Here is a 10,806-nt window from a genome sequence, read left to right on the forward strand (position 1 = left end):
TTACTGTGTGTGTTGTGATTTGTGTATCCATGTATATATGTATCTGCATGCACGTGCATCTCTGCGTGCATGTATGTATCTCTGAGTATTGTGAACATACACGTATGTATATATGTGTCTCTGTGTGTACGTGTGTATGTATGTATCTCTGTGTTTATGTATGTATCTCCGCGTGTATTTGTGAGCGTACATGTGTGTATATGTCTCTCTGTGTACGTATCTACGTGTGTACATATTGATGCTTTTACCCATGTATGCATGTATCTCTGTGTGTACGTGCATGCGTGTATGAGTGTGCGTGTGTCTGTGTGTGCACTTGTGTGTATCTACATGTGTGTGTGCATGCATATCCCTCCAAAAGAAATGTACCCAAAACGCAAATATGATTATCTCTTTTGGGTGTGATAACGGGTAATTTTAATTTTGTTCTTTAAATTTTTTCACATTTTCTCAATAACGTATAATGAGCAGCCATAATTTTTATAATCTGAACAGAGCAGACCAAGAAAGAAAGGAAGAGGAACGGACGCTGCTTCTAGCCTGCACGTGTGGCTTCAGGGAGGAGGCTGCTGATGGGGGCCCTCCTCCCCCTAACCTCCCCCCCAAACCCCCTACTCCACCCCCACCTCCCACCCCCTCCCCAACCACCAAATCCCTCCCCACCTGCACAACCAACCCCCCACCCCCACCCCCCACACACCCTCCCCCACCCCGTTCCAGTTCCCGATGCTCCAGCTAATCCTGGGGCTCTGGAGATGGGAGTCCCCCATCTCCACTGCCCTGTGAGCAAGCGCCAGGAGCCTCTTGGCTGGGGCTGAGCGTCCAGTGGATGCCAGGAGACCACTAGGAACCCCTGGGGACCAGTAAAATGAGAGAACTGAGCTGATCACCCAGGGAAACAAAGGTCTTGGCACTGGACTCCCAGGCCAGACACATCAGGGGGTTGCCTCCAGGCCTCTGGGTGCACGGGGTCTCCCTTCATCTGTCCTGTGGGCTGAGGCGTGGTGGTCCCTGGGTTTGTGGGCACGACAGTGGCTTCGAAAAGGTCCAGCCTCTGCCTGCAGCACAGCCCCTCTTGCTGAGAAGACCCTCGGTGGGGACTGGGTCCAGTCCCTCTCCAGACTGCCGGGAGCCCTGTCCTGGGAGAGGGGACCAGGGCAGGCAGGCCTCAGGGAGGTCAGGGTGGACCCTCACCAGGTGCCCCGTGACCACCTGGCCGGAGGCTCCCACCTCGAGTAGCAAAGTTCAAGCAAAGCGACATTTGAATTCCTGATTAACAATACATCATTCTAGTATAAACCGTCTTCTTTATCTGAACTTCAAACTGAACCAGCATCTGTATTTCGTCTGGCATTCCTCTCGCACGGCCCCTCCCTGCCCTCAGCCCCCGCCCAGCGCTGAGCCTTGCAGTGTCTTGACCCTGAGCTGCAGCCCCAATGAACCAGATCCAGGGTGGAGAGGGACCAGGGGGCCCAGGGAGATGGGGGGGAGTTTGGGGCTCTGCCGGGAAGGCCCCGTCCCAGCGTCATGGCTGGGCTGAGCTCCTGCTGGCCAGGATTCCCCAGGGGACAGAACCGGCAGGGTGCGTGGGGGCGGGGCGGGGCGTGTGGAGGAGAGCTCTGTTTAAGGAGCCGCGTGGGGCTGGAGTCTGCAGGGCTGTCTGGCAGCGGGCAGACCTGGGGAAGGGCTCCGTCTTCCCGAGGGGAAGGGCTCCGTCTTCCCGAGGGGAAGGGCAGCCTTTTCTTCTTACGTCCTGCAACGGATTGGATGGGGCCCACCGCAGGTTGGAGGGTGCGAAATAACAGAAGAAATAAGTGTTGGCCTCTGCCCCCAGCTCCTGCCACAGACCTACTTAATCCCTTGTAATTTCCTGGGTGACAAGAGTGTCATTTGTCCTAATGAGGTGAGTCTGGGTGGGCTCCTGGGTGGGAGCTGGTCACCAGAAAGACCGAGCCATGGTTAGGAGCTAGAACTTTCCTTTATACCCCACGCCCACCCTCCAGGAAGTGGGGAGGGGCCGGGGACTGATAACGCGCAGTTACTCTGATGTGATGAAGCCTCAGTAGGAAGCTCTCAAGTACGGCTTTAGAGTCCAGGTGGGTGGACACGTCCTCATACTGAGAGGGGACACACCCCGCTCCACGGGGACAGAAGTTCCTGCGTGTGGGACTCCCCCAGACCTCCCCTGAAACACCACTGCCTCTGGCTGCCCATCCGTGCCCTTTATGCCGTGATAAACTCGTGGACTGAAGTGAGCACTTCCCTGGGTTCTGCCAGCCAGTCTCAGTTCAGTCGCTCAGTTGTGTCCGACTCTTTGTGACCCCAGGGACTGCAGCACGCCAGGCCTCCCGGTCCATCACCAACTCCTGGAGCTTCCTCAAACTCATGTCCATCGAGTCAGTGATGCCATCCAACCGTCTCATCCTCTGTCCTCCCCTTCTCCCTCTGCATAAGCCAGCCGGTGTCAGAATCGAATTGAACTGCAGGACACCCCGCTGGTGTCTGATGCCGGCTGTGTTCTGTGTGAGAGAGAGGAGACGCAGGCGCTGTGGTTTCGGTGGAGGGCAGTCTCCTCCCTGGATCTCCGGATGGCAGACCCCGGCCAAGGGGTGCCTCACAGCCACATCTGCGCTGGCGTTTGACCGCCCGGGCTCCAGCGGGGCCACACGCCGAGGCCTGGCCAGCCCTGACCGGTCCTGGCCGGCCGCTGTGGGCCTGCGCTTGAGCCGGGACAGACCAGGGCCCCCTCCCAGCTTGCTCACACCACCCAGAGCCTGGGCCCGACCACCTGCCCGCCCCAGCCCCGAGCCCTCGCCCAGCCTCGAGCCCTTGCCCAGCCTCAGGGCCCAAGTGCTGCAGGCCCACGCCACCTGGCTTTGTGGCTCTGCGGTGTCCCAGGGGGCTAAATTAATTTGAACACAGGCCAGGCGCTGTGCCCCCCGCCACACACCATGCTGGCAGAGAACTGGTTGTGCTGTGGCTTCTGGAGCCCAAGAGGACTCGTGCTAAATTAGACTAGAGAACAATTACATAAGGAGCCGCACCACCCTCTCCCCCAGACAGAGCCAGCGGTGAGCGGGAGGCAAGCCTGCTGTTGCCTCCCGGGACCCAGAGTCCTCCGTGAGGCCGGGATGGGAGGGCCACCCTGCCCAGGCCCCGGGCAGGGGCGAGGGTCTGCAAAGAGAGGGCGGCCGTGGGGGTCCCCCAGTCCATCTGCTGCAGGCCAGCATCCTGCTTGTCCTTGTCCAACCCCGGCTCAAAGGGGGAAACGTGCTGGTTTAAAATGCCGACTGGAAAGCCAGCATGTTTAATTCTTGCAGGCAGACAGATTCCAATTAGCAAAGAGGAAAATCCATATATTGGGTCCCTCAGGGACTGGGCTGTGTCGTGAGAGCCGAGCAGTGGGGGCAGGGTGGGGGGTGCGGACCCCACCAGACAGAGGCGGGGCCTGGGGGAGAGAGGCCGCCTGGCCCACCCCGCACCGGCCTGGACCCCTCTGCCCGGCTCGGCCGTCTCCACCCAACAGCCCTTCTTTCTAGGGGTGGACTCAGGGCGTTGGCCACACCTGCTGCTGTCCAAAGGGCTTCCCTGGAGCCACCGTCTCTGTGCACTCAGCACAGGGGACCCCAGCCCTGGGCTCGGGGCTGCTCCCTGCCCTTAGGGGTCAAGGTCCTCTGGGGTCTCCGCCGGCTGAGGACGGGCCTGGCAGGGCCTCCCTGCTCTGCCCCATCCGCACGCCCGAGGGTGGGGGCTTTTGCTGGGTGGCTCCTGGAGCAGGGAGTGGGAGCAGAGGCCACGTGTACCTGCTTTAGTGGCCACGGGAGCTGCGGCTCAGCGCCCCTCACCACCACCTGCCCCGGGCAGACCTCAGGATGGGGTTGACAGGCGCCTGGGGCCGCCTGTGTTCACTCCTGGGCTGGGTGAGCCCCTGTCAGCCGCCCCACGCTGTTCACCTCCAGGGAGGCCCCCAGTTCTGCCGCAGCCCACGCGCATAGCTGCCGGGGTAGCCCCGCCCCTAGATCCCCCAGCCCCCACCCCCAGACCCCCCGGACCCCGACCCCCACCCCCAGACCCCAACCCCTGGCCCACGCGCCCCGCCCCTAGGCTCAGGGCACGCTCCTCCAGGGCCCGGATCCCACGCCTCGGCCTGACTCACCTCCACCCACACCCTCCACACGCACATCCTCCTGCAGGACCCGCGTCCAGGCAGGATTGAGAGGACCCCTCCACCCCTCAACACTCCGGCTGAGCCAATTTGCCCTTCCTCAGAGCCAGCCTCACCGAGCTACCTCCCACCACTGCTTCAGCGGCAGCCTGAAGCCTGCCTCCTCCAGGAAGTCCCTGTGATTCCCACGAGGGCTGGCTCCTGCATCCCAAGGTGCTTCCCTGCGTCTTCACGCCCTCAGAGAAGCACGTCGGGGGGCTGACGGCTGAGGGGTCAGGGGCCACTCCGGGTGTTCTGCGCTCTCCTGGGGCCTGGGTCCCCCAGGGGCTGGAGGAGTGATCGGGCAAACGAATGAATGGATGAATGAGGTGCAGGCTCTGAGGCCCTTGGGGCCTCCGGGTTTCCGGGCAACGTTCGCTGTGCCGTGCCTGGAGCCCCGGGAGGGGTGGGGGGTTCCCCGTGAGGAGACACCTGCTCTTCTGGGGGGCCCCAGAGGTGGGCAGAGTGAGAGTCACTGACCTCTGCATAGTCTCGGGGCCGAGAGGACCACCAGGGACAGCTGTGCCCAGTAGGCTGGCCCTGAGGATGATTCTGTGGTGCCCTCCCAGGAGCTGGGCCCCCCAGGCCTTGAGCATGTGGCTTCACCAGCCACAGGGGCCGAGGGAGGCTGGGCAGGGACGGGGCGGGCAGAGGCCGGTGGGAAGCCGCAGGCAGGGGGCTTCCAGGACCACCCTCGTCCACCTCCTTCTGACGAGCGGCCCGGGCCTCACCCGTCCCCTGAGCTTGTCTCCTTCCAGCCGTCCCACTGCAGAGGGCCACTCTCTCAGGCCAGGCAGGATGGCCCTACTGCCGTTTCCAATGGGAGAGTCTGGGAGGCCCGAGGCCTCTGCCAGGCGGGCGAGGAGGGCGGCCTTGCCAGCTGACACAGTGAGCCCGGTGCTGGGGCCTGAGGCTGCTGCCCAAACCCCCAGGCCCTAAGACCCACACCCACACTCAGACACCCCCAAGACACCCCCACACAGATCCAGGACATCCGGATGTCCCACAGGAACCCACCATCACACAGGCTCACCCAGACACCCCCACACAGACCTGCGCACACACACACAACAGAACGTCCAGGCTAACACATGCACAGGGACACACCTGCCCTGAGGAGGGGCTCAGGGCAGACCCTGGATCGCTGTGCAGAGGCCCAGCCCACCAGAGGCCCGGGATCCCACGCCCCCTCCAGCCTGGGGTCCCCTGCCCGCACCAGGCACGGCCCTGCCCCCGCCCCCATAGGCCAGCGCCTCGCTGCTGGCTGGCTGCAGTTTCCTAGGAAACGCTGTCACTTTCCCCGATCGCAGTCTCCAGGGCCTCCAGCGTGTGCCAGACATGCCCCCGGAGCCTGCCTGGAACTCGGGCTCCAGGTGGGCACAGGCTGCCGGCAGATGAGAAGCCCATGGGCGGAAGGGGCCTGGTGGGCCGGGGCAGGCCCTGAGATCGTGTGGGGAGGCCGGGCCAGCCCGCCAGAGACCCCGGAGCCCAAGGCCTGGCCCACTTACCCCCTCCTGCCCCACCCAGGCCGACCGGCCCACGTCCCCACGGCAGAAGGCCTTCCCGAGGAGCCTGCTCTCCTGGAGATAGAGCACTGCTAGGAGCAAGCTGCCAGCAGTCCTGTGGCCCAGCTGAAGGGGTGCGACGGGGACCATGGAGCCGGGGAGGCCCGGCTCGTCACGGGTCTGACTTCCATGAGCAGGGATGGAGGGTAGGGACTGGAGCTGGCTTCCCAGGCAGGGTTGGGGCCAGACAAGGGACCACCTCCAAGACCCCGCGTTGGCAGCCGGCCCGCCTCGCCCCCATGCACCCTGGGGTGCGCTCCCAGAGTCCACACGCTGATGGAGGCCAGGCAGGGCCAGGGGGGCAGGAGAGGCCCCAGCCAGGCCCTGATGTGCAGAGGGCGTCGTCCACACGGTTCTGAGGACACCAGGCTGCGGGGTGAAGACGGTGAGTGTGGAGCCCAGGACACATCACCCTGGAGCCCACCCTCTGGGAGGAGGGTGCCCGGTGCGGCTGAGGCCACCCTGTGCTGTCATACAGACACGCAGAGGCTCTGTGGGACCCACTCTGACCCCGGAAAGGACCCCTCACTCAAAAGATCCATCCCCTGGGGGCCTGGCTGGCTAGGACACCTGCCGACTGGCAAGTGGGACCACATATGCCAGTCCTGCCTTGAGGGTGGGAGTGGGGGAAGGCAGGTGCTCAGAAGGGCCCCCCAAGGAAAGCTGGTGGACCCCTGCCTCCCTGGAGGGCATCTCCATCACACTCTGCCCACCAGCCCAGAGCCAGATGCCACGTGGAGGTAGTGGCTGCCACCCCAAAGGGAGGGTGAGATGCTGGGTGGCTGGCCCCTGGGGCACAGGTCTCCCACCACACAACTGGTAGCCTGACTGGGCAGGATGGCCCAGCCCCCCACTCCCACAGCAGGGGAGAGACTTGGGGAGCCCCCCGCCTTGGCCCCCAGCCAGTCCTGAGGCAGCAGGCGGAGGCCCTGAGCACCCGGGGATTCTGCCCACAGGGCCACTGTCCTCAAAAGGCTGCCGTCTGGAGGCTCGTCCCTCCAGCTTGCTGGGCTCCTCCCAGAAGCCCCAAAGGCACCATTGACTGGCACCCATGCCCACACGTCAATCCCTGCAGCCCACGTGCCCAGGCCCGGCCACGCCTGCCCTGAGCTGGCACGGCCCTGTTTATCCGCGAGCCCCGCACTCAGGGAGTCGCGATGCCAGGGCACTGGGGGACAGGGCCCTGCAGCCTCTGATGGGCAGGGCCCCTGGGGGCGGCTCCCATCACCACCACCCCGGCTCCGCGGCGGGTGCCCGAGGTGTGGCCGGGTGCTAATCACACTCTCTCCCGCCAAGCCCGACCCACTTCTCCTAATTAACCCATTTTCTGTCAACACGAGATAATTGAATTTGCTGGGAGCTGGCTATGCAAACAGAGAAACACGAGACCCACTTGGCTACTTGTCGAGATGGTGATTCCAAAAGCAACATAGATTTGGTTTTGAAAGCACATTTTCTATTCCCATTGGCCCGTGTTCTCCGGGTTCACCGGCTTCCGTTGTTTTTCCAGGGGCAGGGATCCTTGGTCCAGGGACCTGTGAACTTGGACGGGAGCAGATGGCATCTTCGGTCTCGCTGACCTCTGACCGGAGCTCAGTGGCCCTTCTCCAGGAGCGTCTGTCCTCAGTGCCCGGGGGTCTGTCTCCACCAGGAAACCCGAGGCTCCACCCTCACCCCCTCCTGAACCTGTGCACCGTCAGCTCTCGCTTCCTCACCCAGGTCAGCAAGGGGCCCAGGCATCACTTTGTTTAACATTTTGATAATTATTTCAAAATAACTGGTTTCCTTTATAATCAGGTCAGTTCAGTTCAGTCACTCAGTCGTGTCCAACTCTTTGTGACCCCATGGACTGCAGGCCTCCCTGTCCATCACTATCTCCCAGAGCTTGCTCAAAGTCATGTCCATCGAGTCGGTGATGCCACCCAGCCATCTCATCCTCTGTCGTCCCCTTCTCCTCCTGCCTTCAATCTTTCCCAGCATCAGGGTCTTGTCCAATGACTCAGTTCTTCGCCTCAGGTGGCCAAAGTATTGGAGTTTCAGCTTCAGCATCAGTCCTTCCAATGAACACCCAGGACTGATTTCCTTTAGGATGGGCTGGTTGGATCTCCTTGCAGTCCAAGGGACTCTCAAGAGTCTTCTTTAACACCAAAGTTCAAAAACATCAGTTCTTCGGCACTCAGCTTTCTTTACAGTCCAACTCTTACATCCATACATGACTACTGGAAAAACCATAGCTTTGACTAGGCTGACCTTTGTTGGCAAAATAATGTCTCTGCTTTTTAATATGTTGTCTAGGTTGGTCATGGTATCCGGTTCCATCACTTCATGGCAAATAGATGGGAAAACAATGGAAACAGTGACAGACTTTATTTTCTTGGGCTCCAAAATCACTGCAGATGGTGACTGCAGCCATGAAATCAAAAGACACTTGCCCCTTGGAAGAAAAGCTGTGAGCAGCCTAGACAGCGTCTGTCTTCATTCACTGGAAACGTGAACGGTGGAGCACACGGGATTGTTAGGGTGGTGGAATGAATGATGGCGGAATGAATGATTCTGTGTGTAAAGGGAGCACATCACCTGCGTCTGTCAGAACCTGTGGATTCAAAGATCGAGCCTTCACCTGAACTATGGACTTGATTAATAATAATGTATCCAAGTTGGCTCGGCAGTTGTACCAAATGTGCCCTGCTTGAACCGGGTATGAGCAGCAAGCGGTGCCCAGCGAGGGGATGGGCCTGCTCCTACCGTCTGCCCAATTTTTCTAGAAACTTAAAACTGCTCTAAAACATAAAGTATATTATTATTATTATTTTTTTACTGCACTGTGTGGCTTGTGGAGTCTTAATTCCTCAATCAGGGATTGAGCCCTCACCCTCAGCAGTGAAAGCCTCGAATCCTAACCACTGGACCTCCAGGAAATTCCCTAAAGTCTGTCAATTTTTACAAGTTTATTCAATATGAAAATTTATCCCCAGGTTATGACAGGGGCCCCCTTAGAGCCTTGGAACCTGGGGAAAGCGTGCCTGGCTCAGGTTCAGGCCTCCCCTCACAGCTGGCCTCCCGGGGACCACTGCCGACCTGAGCTCCGTGCTCAGGGACGGCCTCAGACAGCGGGCCCCTTGGAGGTGGCCTGCAAGAAGGAATGATCACATTGCAAGTGCGATTCTGTGTTGACACGGCTGACGCGCGTGCACACACGCCTGCATTCACGGCCCGCCCTCACCAGGCCTCGCCAATGCTTCCATTGCCAGCTTTGCAGACGATCTGAATTCTTCTGCAGCGCTTTCTGTTCTGAAGGCACTTGTGGCTTAATCTCAGCCATCACATTCAAAGGGATTAAACCAAAAATCTCATTTCTGAAGAGAGGTAGAGTATTTGAATGTCTGCATCAGTGTACCATGTCTGCCTAATGTTCTAGAAGCTTCTCTGGCGGCTGGAAAAGCATCCACCCCCAGGAAATACTAACCCAACCACGGACACCTGGAGGAAGACGCCTTCTTCTGAAAGATCATCCATGTCGTCTCTTTAGATACAGAGTTCCGGCAGGAACTTTTTCTGTTTTAAAATTTCAGAGCCAAATTTAGTTATTGTTAAACTGGAGCTAAACAACTTAGTCTGCTTGAGAGCTAATGTGTTTGAATCTGGAACTTAACACATGAAATACCTCAGGGGAAAACGCACAGTATGTGACCCAGAAAGCAAGGGTTCTTCCAGGCTGAGCGCAGAGCGATGGCTGTTCGCAGGAAAGGTCTCCAGTGAGCGGAGCATTGCTGCAAGGAATAACCGCATGGCACATTCACAACCCTTTTCTCCCACGAGGAAGTGGTCCTGCACAGAAACTAAACTAAGCTGCCATAGGAGACCCCGGGCCAGGGGTGCACCCGCATCCCAGCAAACACACATGCCAGGTCCCTGAGAGTTTTATGCAACCCCTCGAAGTGCCAATGAGGCGTGGATGGGCCATCCAGGCAGGGGGCTCACCAGGAAGGCAGGTGCAATGAAAACCCAGTCAGAGAAAAGCGATGCTGGTGGGGTAGGTCCCCCTCGCGCCTGCAGGGTCATCCCTGCTGGGGCAGGGCCCTTCTGCAGGAGGCCAGCGGGATGGGGACTGGCTGTGGAGGGGACCTCCCTGCCTGGCCTCTCTCCTCCCGAGCATCGGTGGGATGATCCGTGATGGCCAGAAGGTCCACCCGCTGGCTGGACTGTCCTGAGGGCTGGCGCATCCACCCAAGACAGACGACAGGAAAGGCGTCTCCGAGCAGCGTGCCAGTCAGGGCGATGCGCCTCCCTCCTGCAGCCCCCTACCGACCACCCTCTCTGCAGCCACTTGGCGTGGGCAGGGCGCAGACCCCTGGGGGCAGGGCAGGGGGGCCACCACTGGACCACAGGCCAGAAGCCCCGCGTCTCACCCTAGAGCTGGGAGCAGGGTCCCAGCAAGTCACCTGAGCCTGAGAATCCCAGAACGGAGGGACCCCAGGAGAGACAGGAACACCCTCCGTCCTGAGACTGCATGGCGTATCCACAAGGCGACGGGAGGGGGCGGGGGGGCGTGGCTTGTCCGAGCCGTGGAGCGGCCGTGCGGGGGGAGCATAGCCCCGGGCAGGTGACACAGCGGGGCTGGAAGCTCTGCCCTCCGTGTGGGGGAACCGGGAGCCAAGTCCACAGGGTTCGACCCGCCCGTGTGAGCGTCCATGTCAGACGACTCCCCACGGACGGCGCTCAGATGACAGCTCTGGGGGGCCGGGCTGCGGTTGGGGTGACAGCTGAGGCAGGGTGACGGAAGGCTCTAGAACCGACTGTGGCACAGTTCTGTGAAGGTTCTAGAACCACTGAACTCACTCTGTGATGGGAGCTCTGATGGGACGAGAGCTGTGTCCACAAATCTGGTTTCTGGAGATGCCCCTCCCTGGAGGTCGAGATGAACCAGAGGGCTTCCTGATTCCTGCCCTCTCCCCACCCTTCCCCACTGCCCCTCCCCCACCACCCCTCCCCTGCCCCTCCCCCACTGTCCCCTCCCCTGCCCCTCCCCCCCCGCCC

The 10,806-nt window shown here is 60.6% G+C and overlaps 2 long non-coding RNA genes across 2 annotated transcripts; both read right to left on the reverse strand.

Moving 5' to 3' along the window:
• Positions 1-1,962: 1,962 nt before the first annotated feature.
• Positions 1,963-8,685, reverse strand: LOC145539210 (uncharacterized). The gene is made up of 2 exons (XR_014077634.1): positions 4,282-8,685; positions 1,963-2,519 (listed from the first exon to the last, which is right to left on the reverse strand). It is a non-coding gene; the product is annotated as an uncharacterized LOC145539210 (long non-coding RNA).
• A 292-nt stretch (positions 8,686-8,977) lies between these two features.
• LOC145539209 (uncharacterized) lies at positions 8,978-10,497 on the reverse strand. The gene is made up of 2 exons (XR_014077633.1): positions 10,212-10,497; positions 8,978-9,597 (listed from the first exon to the last, which is right to left on the reverse strand). It is a non-coding gene; the product is annotated as an uncharacterized LOC145539209 (long non-coding RNA).
• Positions 10,498-10,806: the final 309 nt, after the last annotated feature.

Source organism: Giraffa tippelskirchi, chromosome 2, assembly GCF_054371585.1.
Source record: "Giraffa tippelskirchi isolate mGirTip1 chromosome 2, T2T-mGirTip1v1.2.pri, whole genome shotgun sequence".
Lineage (NCBI taxonomy): Eukaryota > Metazoa > Chordata > Mammalia > Artiodactyla > Giraffidae > Giraffa > Giraffa tippelskirchi.